Genomic DNA, 9,659 nt, shown 5'->3' with positions numbered 1-9,659 from the left:
AGGGGAAGCTGCCCTGTGGCATTCTCCTACCTCATTAAAATGTGAAAAGGAGCGGCTCCTGTCTAGATGGCCCTGTCATTGTTCGCTGTAACTAGCTTTTTCAGCAGGGATACCCTCTGCCCGACCAGGACAAATGCATATGCATTTGTATATGCAAATAAAACTGACCCTGTGAATCCTGGGAGGGCTTTTTTGAGAGGAACTGCACCCCAAGTTGGGAAGCTAGATGCATCAGAGGAGAATTAGATGGCGCCCTGGCTGAGGAAGGAGTGGACGCACCCCCTGGCCTGGTTTGAAGACTCACCATAACTCACTAAATCTGTGAGAAGTCTGAATGGAATGGGAGACGGCCAGCTGAAGCGACTGAGACAGACAACGGGAAACTCTCGAGGTTTTTCCCTGAGGGTAAAGAGCTGACTCTGCACTCCAGTGGCAGACCCCTCATCGCTCTGCCTTCTGATGGTTGACCAGAGAGAACTTCTAGCTGTTCCTATGGGAACAAGGACTCAGTATCTACTGTTTGCAGTGGAATGATGAACTGGGACAGCACCTGCACCTTTGGATTGCTGCAGTAGCGTAGAAAACTCCTGCTGGACCCTACCATCCAGCTGATGACTTTAATAATGAGCTGATCACTTTAATAAAGAGCTGAATATTAATAAAGGCATATGCACTGTTCCTTTCAAGGGGGTAGAGAGGAGGAAGAAGAGGAAGGGCATCGGGAGAGGGAAGCTGCAATCTGCCCCTTTTTTTCCCCGGGGAGCTTGCAGCTGCCCTGTTGAGGGCTGGGAGCTGGCAGTGGTCTCGGCGCACCCTGCTCCATCTGCCCCGCACTGCTGGGGGCCAGGACAGCACGGGCCCAGCGGGGCTGGCAGGGCAGGGCCTCAACGGGCGTCGGGGGTGGGGGCGCGGGGGGAGTGCAAGAACACAGTGGCGATGGCAGGGAAGCTGGTCCAGGGGTCACTCCCATCTCCATGCGTGGAGGGAGGCAATAGCCTCGAGCTGTCTCCTCCCCTCGGAGTGTCCCAACTTTCCTGCCATGTGAGAGTCATCCCCAGCCCCCCCGCCTCACTCTCCCTCCTCCCTCCCTCTCCCTCTCTCCCTCACACACAGGCTCTCGGCTCACCCCATCCTTGCAGCGTGTCCCCACTGGCCACCGAGCCCTGCTGCTCTCTGCCGGCCGCGGCTACGCGAGGCGGCGGGGTTCGACCGCCTGCTCCCTCCTTCTGACGGCCTGCAGTGCCTGTGGTTTGCAGGGCTGCCCTCAGAGATGCTGCCGGTGGCGGATACCTGACGACCACCGCCGGGCAGTGCCGAGACTCTGGCAGCCGCCGCAGCATTCACTTGTTTTAGAAATTTATGAAAGTTTAATAACAATGAAATGGTTATAAAAAAATAGTAATACAAATATAATAATAATGGTTGAACAATTTAGAGTTAGGACAATTAATAAGACAATAACAGCAAAGAGTTACAGCCTGGGCTGGGTCCCCCTTCTTAGACAAAAGTCAGCTAGGAGAAGGACAATGTTAAAAGAGAATTTACCCCTTAAGAGGAGTCACCTCATGATTATGCATATTTTATTTAAAACAAGACATTTTGTCTGGTACTTGTCAAAAACTTTCTGTTAATCCCCCCAGGCGCCTTTGAGTCTAGGTCAGGCTTGAAGAAGTTGTTTCTGTTGATTAGGAAGCCATAAATCCCTCTCCTCTGGAAAATTTAGGGGTTTCTGTAATTATCTCTGTGTGAAGAATTTCTTGGTTATCTTCTCTTGAGCTAAAAAAAGAATATCTCACACACATAGTTCTTATTTTTGATTACTAAAGCTTAATGTTAATTACAAAACTACATTTACTATATTATTCAAATGTTAATACAGCATAACTTTTCAACCTAGCATAATACATATAGTAAATATCTGCGTAGAGCCATATAATATGCATTTTTCACAAGCCCTGACATGGCTCCACCGTGGTGTGGTGGCCCGTGCTGCTGCTGCTGCTGCTGCTGCCGCCGCTGCCCCACGCCTGCCACCTGCCCGCCGAGAGTAGCCCGGTCCCTGTCGCCCATCCTGCCACTCCTGGGGCCGGGGCTGCTCCGGCAGTGGCCCTGGCTGTGGCAGCCTCCACGGATCCTCCGCTTCCTCCGCGGCCACCGCCGCAGACCCCTAAAGCCCCCCAGCTCAAGAAGACGGTGCGGCTGTGGCCAAGCTGCTGCTGCTGGGGCTGCTCCTGTTCACTGTACTGCGCGGCGGTGGGGAGCCCCAAGCTCCCACGGGTGCCGGCAACCACAGCCAGTGGCAGGTGAGTGCTGCCCTGCCTCTCCCACCACCCTCCTGCGTACCTGCGGCCAGCCGGGCAGCTAGGGGCTCGCCGGGCTGACGGGAGCCGGCGCTGTGCACTTGGCTGAGGCCGCCACCCACTCCTGTCCTGAGCCCAACGGTTCCCCGCCCGAGAGTTTTCCCTGGGCGCTTATGGGGTGTCCCCCGCCCCCCTTGGCTTTAAGCTGTTGGGGGCAGAGGTAGAAAAGGAATAGCTGTTCTGGCGCCTCAGTTTGATGCCATGCGGAAGGCATTGGGGCCACTCCCACGCGTGTTCCTGCAGCGGGTGACAGCCCGGCGCACGTGGGGAGCCTGTGAGGCAAGCAAGGGATGGAAGCAGCCGTGTCAGGACACCCCTTTGTGTGGGACAGCATTCCCTAGAATGAGAGGGGAGCAGATAGGTGTACAGTCTTGGGAAATACTGGAACTAAGTGTATGACTTTGCCTGAAAAGCAACAAGAGACAGGCTGAAATAGGCATGAAACTTAGGGAGCTAAGTGCTTGTGATGTGAATGACATTGTTTGTGACCCAGCTAGCCCATTCCAGTCTTTTGAAAGACTTCTCCCATGAAACCAAACTGTGTGTTATGTCCAACGGAGGTGCAGGACTTTTATTTTTTTGTTCTGTTTTGCTATTTTTGCAGGTTGTTCTTTTTATTTGGTATCACATGTTGCCATTCATTTATAATGGTTGGAGACAGTGATCCAAGATGCAGAATTACCAACATGCTCAGACAAAGCTTGTAAATCTCTGGTCAATTGCATTTGCCCGGGCCAACTCTCTTCCCCTGTATCCAAGCGGTAAAATAAAATCAATTACCAAGTCACGCCATGAACTGACAGAAAAATGTCTAATTATTATCACCATAAATTTATGTGAATGGTCCATCATCTGGGTAAAAATCACCACCATCAGAGTATAAAAGCCAAGGAAAAGTAAGGAGAGTGCAGGCTGTACTGGTCACTGTATGCATGGGATCCCCAGCTGGTGGCCCACAAAATGAACCACTAGCCACAGGAGGGAACCCAGAGCTGCAGGCTCAGCATCCCAGTCACAGCCTGGAGTCAGGTCCCCCTGACTCAGAAAACCTCCTGCTGAACTTGGTGAGAGTCCTGCTTGGGAGTGCTGAGCCATGCACTGCGGGTGAGGCCCCACCGTGCTGTCTCTGCAGTTTCATTACTAGCTTGACATTCCAGGATGTTTTTTTCTAATATCTACAAGATTTCTCAAAATAATGTTTTATAAATGATGCTTTCTTTCCTCATGGGCACTAGGAATGCCTTCTAAAGTAATGTTCCTTGGAAAAGTAAATTTGGCAAGGTTTTTTATGAGGTCTTTGGTATCATTAGAATAACCCTGAATTTCCCTTTTCTTGACAGGCTTCATTTTGCAGAGAGAATAGTGCAGTCAGCCTTCTGTTGGTGTGCTCCTGCTTTCTCAGTTTGCTCGATGCACAAGCCCTGCTGGATTTCTGTTCCTGATCAAGCAAAGAAGCTGCTGCAGCAACTTTCCTGCCTTTTCCTTGTAGGAAAGGACAACACAGCATCAGAGGTCAATTTAGTAACTTAACAACTATTAGACAGAACCTCAATTGACACTGACTTAGAATGGTCAGGGAGATTATCTTGCACATGCTATCAAATTCTTCACAATACATCCATGCATCAGCATCAAGTCTCGCTGTTCATTTTGACGACAGTTATTAATTCTTAGAGAGTAAACCAACATTGTTAGTCTGCTCAAAGAACTGGCAGTCTTACTTGTCAACATTCACTACTCTGAAGAGATAGAATGCTCATTCTCTACTTGTAGAAAAATTGTCTGAATGATGATCAGCATCCTGATCATTGTTTGAAAGTTGCCTGTTGGTGACACTCTGGTGTTGCAGGTCAGGGTGAACACACCTTGCAGGCATCCACCATACCCCAGCATCTGTGGAAACGTGTGCATACCTGTGACCCCAAGCAAGAGTTCATATGGGCCTTCCCACTTATTAGGGGTTAGATCCCGTGCCCACTGGAGGCAGATGCATCTCACCTGGAGATGGCAACAGGATGTAGTATAGAGAGACTTGAATTGCACACCACTAAGTTTTCAATAATGAAACAAAGTTGCATTATTGACCTATTTCAGAAGTGAACAATCTGAACATTTGGTTATATCTGCCAAATAAGCAGATTCAATGACCAGATTCTATCACCGCGGGGCCTAACCAGAAATGAGACTCGGGGACAGATCTGGGTTCATCGAGCATGCAGGGCAGGAAGACCAAGTTTATTTACAAAACCCCACTTTTATACATTTCCTATGAGGCCTGTGGATTGGAGGATGGAATTCCCACCTCCCCACCACATTGGTCCCATTGGCTGGCATTCAACCTCTCCTTCTCCTTGAGAAGGAATTCATAACAAGGGCAGTGTTTACAAAACATGGTCCTGTGTTTACATTCATGACCGTGAGAGACTGCACATTTCTCCTTTAATATGAATGCTTGGCAAACCAGGAAAAAACCTCATGGCAACAAGATTCAGGGGTACTTGAAGAAATTGCTGGAATGCCATGGCAACAGCTCTCAATTCAGCCAACTGGGCTGAGCCTGGTTAGTGACCTTCTAGCATTTGCCAGTCAGATTCATCCTTCCAGGTAACAATGGCTTTTCCTTTTATGAGCTGTCAATAAAAGATGGTGGTCCTTGCACTGGCACCCAGCTATTTTCAGCTGCAATGACAAATTGATTGATTTTATAGATTTCAATAATTTATAACTGTGCAGGTAGTAAGCAATCTGCCCTGAAAATTGGCAGCACATTTTACAAAGGAGTGCTTTTTGCTGTTAACAAAGCTCCATTAAAAGTCTTCCTGCTATACTGGAAGACCAATTTTTGCAGGATCACCTGCCATTAATTGCAAACACTGTTAACGGCATTTGGTCATCAATTGAGCAATTAAAACAGCATGAGTGCTGGGGGGGGTTTTGTGGCTTTTGGGTTTTTTTGGATCTTTGGGAGGTTTTTTTGGGTTTTTTTTGTTTTGAAGCAAAGGCATGTGAGGATGTGTGTCAGGGCCGAAATGACAGCCCATGACCATGCTATGGATGAGAAGGTTGATGAGATGATCTACTTCCCAAGGAGCAAAAGTCCACTCTGATAAAGGCTGCAAGCTACCGTGAATCTCCAAAGCACTTTCAGAGCTTTTGGAAATCTGTGTATTTGCACTTACACTTTTTTACCATTGCAGTTCAGATAGCAGCTGCACGGGTTTGTAGCTTGTATGTTTTAGAGAGACCCATTGCAGGATATGCAGGATCAGACCATTATTCACTCAATTGGCCAATGATACCTGTAGGATGTACATCTGAATTGGTGATGAACCAGATTCTCAAAACCTGCATGACCCAAATCACCACAAAGTAACACCACAGGCCTTGGTAACTACAAAATACACCAAAGGCATCTGAGATATTACATGAGGTACAATTACATCTTTTTAGGAAAATTAGTAATTTTTGCTTTAGAGTCCAAATAAATAAAACTCAGGGAAAGGTCCATTAACCGAAGACATAGAGATACAGGACTTCTATTATTAAATTGTCTCTATAATTTTCAGACTCGTAGTCATCTCTTTTGCAGTCACTCTTCTGTTGTTGATCTAGCCACAAAGGCTATGCAATGTGTCCCTTTTCACTCCTTGAAGATGATGGGTGATGTGACTGCTTGAACCTGCTAATGATAAAACACAGGCATATCTTCTTCTTAAGTTAATGAATTTTTTTCAGATTTTACTGTTGTTAGTAAATCAAAATTTAGACTTGATAATTAATTTCCCAAATTTTTAATGTAAATGTTACATCATTCAAATTTATGTGTTGTCAATAAATTCCATGCCTGAAAGCTGCAAACACGTGCAAAATTTAAAGAATGAGAAATTTTGGGAGACCATGTCTGGACCAATGAGCCCAAAAGCCTATTCTAAAAAAAACCATTCAGTTGCCACGCTTACAGGTCATATTGCCGAGTCAAATAACTCATATGTAATTTGTGCAGAAACATCTGGGCATGTTGACAAATTTTCCCATCCAGGAAGAGCTAAGGCATGGCCAGTGCTGAAGTTCTAACTGGAAAAGAATCCTCTACACAAATTTTAAAACAAGGTTCTTAAGAATCTTGTGGTGAAGACTAATTTGATCCCCTAATTAACTGGTCTCCTCTGAAATTCCTTCAGGATAGGGATGCCAAAACCAGAGTTGCATCACAATACCCTTGGATCAGAGGAGGCTTTCAACAAGGCTCAGACAACCTTTTCTGGAAATCTGAAAAATACTTTAAAAAATAGCATAAGAATTTGTCATGGGTTGAAGCTGGACAAATGCCAGTGCACCCATGAGTGTTTGTTTTTCCTAATAAACCACTGTGAGATGTGGTCAAGAACAGAGCAAGGCAGGCCTAAAACTTGAAATAGAAAGAAAACTTTATTACGCTACATGACAACAGACAGTAGGAAAGAAAAGAAAACCCAAACACCCAAAAGCAGACAAGAAAAACTCCCAGAACACTTCCTCTCCTCCCCCCAGTTTCCATCCCTTACATGCTCAACAGTTAACACTAGCACATTACCCTCATCTACTCGCTTAAACCTTCCACAACCCTGGGTTCCCAATCCAAGTCATCATCCCTTAAAAAACCAATCTTCAATCCATCCAGGGAGAGAGGAGTCTCCCTTGCACCACAGACCCCCCACAGGAAACATAGGTCCATCCTCCCGTATTCCCATGTCACCCATGGCACCACCCGGAGAATTCTACCAGGGTGACACCCTCCTTTCCATGTCCAGTTCTCTCACCACCGACCATGGACCAAAACTGCATATAGGGCTCTTTAAGGATGTTTGGACAAGTACCAAAAACCAGCCATCTTCTCATATTGGGACAGCAGTCCCCCCCAACATTTACCCCTGGGGCCGAGGGTTCCAAGAATAGGCCACAAAGTCTTTGGTTTTGAACCAAAAAGCATCCACCCAAATACAGTCTTATTTATGTTCAGGAGAGTCCAGGGTCCATCTATGGCTAGCATTATGCAAGAAAAGTCCATCCCAAAAGACCACTCTTCTTCATACCTAGCAATCAGGAGGGGTTCTTTTCATCTTCCTTTATCATCTTGGTCCCAGGCTGTCCTCTCTTCTGAAACCACCAGCCATGAGAATCAATGTCTGAGAGCAGTTCTCCTCTGCCTTAGAAAGAGTTAAAAGCTTCTATCTCTCGGCAAGGCCACAGGCTCAGGCACTCGTAGGCTCTGGCAGCTCCCACACACACAGCTCACAGCTCAGCACCTTCTCCATGGGGGGGGGGGGGGGGGGGGGGGAGACGGGACGAGGTGGGGGAGGGGGGGCGAACAGGATGGGACAGGGGGACAGAGGGACGGAAGGCACCTCCAAAGTTCTCCACCCCTCCATCCTGGATGGGGCTGGCTCAGATCCAGTTCCGTTCTCTCTTTTCTCACCCCCTGGGGCCTGGGGCCTACCTCAGCCAGGCCTACCTGGTTCCCCTCCCCCGCCCAGCCTGGGCAGAGGAGAGGAGGATGCTCCTCTGCTGAAAGCAGAGCCAGGAAAGAGGAAGTCCGTCTGGGAGGCCTTGCTTTTAAACCCTTGTGGCCTCAGAGGCGTGTCCAACCTCTCAGTGGCCACCGAAGGTGTCAACATCCAAACCTGGCCACTGATTGGTTTGACCTCAGCTTCCTGAAAAAAATCATTTCCCCTCAAACCAGGACAGAATTAGAAAACAAAGAAAAAACCGGGAGCGACACGTATCTTATAGATAATTGCACTCAAAGAGATGGCAAAGTATATGAGAAGAAGCCAGCTATAAAACTGTAACTTATCAACAATATCATATCAGTAAATTCGCATTATGCAATCACTATTATCAGTAGCAACTATCTTATAAAGCTGAGATAAGAAACTTGGGAAAGCAGTGAAAAACTTACAACCAATAGCAATAATAATATAGAATTATTACTAATTCTGTTGTCATCTGCAAAAGGTGACAGGCATTTAAAACTCCAATTCTATAACATAGAAATGCCTTAAGAAGAAAAGGAAGGGGGGCAGAGGCCAAGCACAGGTGCAGGGGAAGAGCCAAGTGACTGCTGTCCATTTGGCTTCCCCTGCAGCCACCCGCCTGCTGCATTTCCAAAGCAGAGAGCTGGCGGCCACCTTTTGCCACCTCCAGTGGGGAGCGGGGGGGGGGGGTGTGGCGGTAAGCTGCTGTTCCCCTTGGCAGAGCTGCTCCTAGGAGCGGTGGAACTGCATCCAGTTCCCCAGCGCGCTGTGCGCTAACACCACAGTGACAGGACCTGCCACACCACATGGGGATGGAGGGGACAGACGAAGCTCGAGGCCATCGTCTCCCTCTGAAAGAAAGGAATGTAAACAAAGGTGTCTTTCTCCCTCAGAGTGGGCTGGCAGTTTCCCTCTGCCTCTTCTCAGGGGGGGCAGGGGGCTGCACTAAATTTACATGCCCAGCTCGGTTGTCACTGTGTTCTCCGCTGGCATAGCAGCAGATCTGTGCCCCGGCCTGCGGCGCCACCGGGGGGGCAATTTGGGAGGAACTGGGAATGGAAAAAGAGTGTGTGGCTGCCGCCATGCCGCACCTGCTGCCAGGGGGAGGAAGCCTGGACTAAGAAAACCTGAGCTGCTGCCTCTCAACACCCTCCCCGGGCCGGCTGCCCCACCTCCCCTCTGGCACCAGAGTGGGGGAGAAACCTTCTGCCCCGACACCACGGGGGCAAGGGAAAGAATTGGGTACGGAGAAAAACTCCAGCCAGGCTACCCGGAGCCGCCACAGGAGGGGATGCTGACAGAGTCTGACGCACAGTACCCACAGACAGCGGCGGCGGAGGAAGCCGCACAGACCCACGCAGCCTCTCTTGCCTCTGTCTGCCACAGCCTCTCAGGGCTGAAACGTCTGCATCTCTCCCCCCCACCTTCAAACTCCCACGGAGGGAAAAAACAAAGAGAAAACACAGCAACCAAACCCTATGAATCATACAGGGTGTTATAAATGTCCAGCCAATTCCAATTAATAAAATATTTTTTATTAATTAAAGAATTACAGAACAAAAATTTTAGGCAAGCCAGCAATCGGCAGTTCAGTGTCAAGACCTGGGATTGGCACTGGGTGAACCTTAGCTACGGCCTCTATCACACTGTAACTCCCTCTGTTCACTAACTTAGTCCTTTTCAGGGTCCCCTTATATACAGTTTATTTTTCTGGTGGCCGAGTATTTCCCCACAGTTCTTTGTCTTCGATCCTTCTTCTTCATATTCATTTCTGCCATCCAGTCTG

General features: G+C 48.2%; 1 long non-coding RNA gene across 1 annotated transcript; it reads right to left on the bottom strand.

Annotated features, from left to right (window-relative positions):
- Positions 1 to 4,464: 4,464 nt before the first annotated feature.
- LOC134553040 (uncharacterized) lies at positions 4,465 to 7,908 on the bottom strand. Its single transcript, XR_010081020.1, has 3 exons — positions 7,745 to 7,908; positions 7,433 to 7,546; positions 4,465 to 6,042 (listed from the first exon to the last, which is right to left on the bottom strand). It is a non-coding gene; the product is annotated as an uncharacterized LOC134553040 (long non-coding RNA).
- Between the last annotated feature and the right edge of the window lie 1,751 nt (positions 7,909 to 9,659).

Source organism: Prinia subflava, chromosome 8 (genome assembly GCF_021018805.1).
Source record: "Prinia subflava isolate CZ2003 ecotype Zambia chromosome 8, Cam_Psub_1.2, whole genome shotgun sequence".
NCBI classification, from domain to species: domain Eukaryota; kingdom Metazoa; phylum Chordata; class Aves; order Passeriformes; family Cisticolidae; genus Prinia; species Prinia subflava.
The sequence above is the reverse complement of the archived record's forward strand: the minus strand, read 5'-3'. Positions and strand labels throughout refer to the sequence as shown.